The sequence below is a fragment of the Chrysochloris asiatica genome, unplaced genomic scaffold (genome assembly GCF_000296735.1).
Source record: "Chrysochloris asiatica unplaced genomic scaffold, ChrAsi1.0 scaffold00178, whole genome shotgun sequence".
Taxonomy (NCBI): domain Eukaryota; kingdom Metazoa; phylum Chordata; class Mammalia; order Afrosoricida; family Chrysochloridae; genus Chrysochloris; species Chrysochloris asiatica.
In genome coordinates, this window is record NW_006408696.1 from 793,272 (window position 1) to 795,057 (window position 1,786).

Below are 1,786 nucleotides of genomic sequence, written 5' to 3' on the forward strand. Positions count from 1 at the left end.
AAAAAAAAAAAAAAAAAATGTTGTTGGAACCTGGATTGGGATTGCATTATATAGATTGCTTTGGGTAGTGTTGACATTTTCAGAATGTTGCCTTTCTATCCACAAGTGTGGTATAATCTTCCACATTCGTAGGTCTCAGTTGGTTTTCTGTAGTAGTGTTTTGTCGTTTTCTTTGCGTAGGTCTTTTGTTTCTCTGGTTAGATTTATTCCTAAATGTTCATCTTTTGGGTGGTATTACAAATGGAATTGTTTTCCTGATTTCATTTTATGAACATATTCTTGATGAATAAAATTCAAATAGAGGATACAGAAAAAAATGACTGTCATCTTGTCACCATCCTCCAACCCTGGTGCCTTGCCCAGAGCTCTTTTTCAGTGAGGGAATTAATCCTTCTTACCTGCCAACAGGTGGCAATCCCCATTGTAGGGTAACAATGGTGGGAGTGGACTGACCTAGCCCGGAGTTGTTGCCTCAGCCCTCCCTGGGGTAGCTTCTGCTGGCTTGCCAGATAACTTCCTGGCCCAATGGGGGTGGGATCTATGGGAGGGTGGTGAGAGGTAGAGGGGTACCCACCCTGGGCCAGGTAGCCAGCAGGGACCGACATGCCTGCTCTTGGAAGATGCAACAGTGTCCTGGAACTGGAAGATTTCTGGAGGGTACTCCAGATCCTCAGGCTGACACACACACACGGATCAGGAGTCCGAATCAGGTGCCTTGGTCTTCTTGTCAGGGGTCACGCCTGATGGGGTGGTACCAGGAGGACTCACAGTGTGATGGACTAGGCCAGCTAGCATCAGGGGCATGCAATTCCCTCAGAGAGATGGCCACAGACTGTCCAGGGCCCTGCAAAGCCTGCTCGCAGCCAGTGAGGTGTCAGGTGCAGGAACAGCACAGCAATGGTTATCGCTGCCCGTGTCCCTCCTTGCCCTGCTCGCAGCGGGACACCTCATGGCTGACCGGGACTGTTGGACTTTGATGCTTAAGGGGAGTCCTGGTGTGGTGCTGTGGGTTAATGCGCTGAACTGCAAGGTTGGTTTGAACCTCAAGGTTGGCGGTCCCAGCTCGGCAGCCACTACTTGAAAACACTATACAGGGTCTCTATGAGTTGGGACTGATTTGATGGCATTTAACATCTTTCTACAAACCTGCTGATGCTGGTTTATAGCTTGGGGAATTACTTTTTGCATAAGAAATAGACTTGCTCTACAATCTTATTTTCTCATTCAATAAAAATATTTTAGAATTTAGTTATGTTCATTCATAGGTTTAAAAAAGCTATATGGTGGTGGTGGTTATGTGCCATGGAGTCGGTTCTGACTCATAGCGACCCTGTACAGGGTTTCTGAGGCTGTAAACCATTACAGGAGCAAAAAGTCTCATCTTTCTCCTGTGGAACAGCTGGTAGTTTCAAACTGCTGACCTTGTGGTTGGCAGCTCAATTTGTAACCACTAATCTACCAGAGCTTCTACCAAAATGTGGGCATAACTGTAATGTTAAACAATCTATCTAACTTCTTTTCCCACTGATTGATTAAACAATCACATTCTTGTAAAAGTCACAGAAATACTTTCTTTCCCACTTTATTTGCTTATACCTGGTTTTACTCCATTTTATGTTTGATTATCTAGTATGTCAAATACATCATCACTGTTGTTTTAGGCCTAAGACATCATTTCTGTATCTCACACATTCCTTGTTAGGTGGATTTCTTTGCAGTTTGTGGGGTTTTGTTATTACAAATGGAACCTCCCCCTTAGCATATTTTCTTTCTTTTTTTTTTTTTT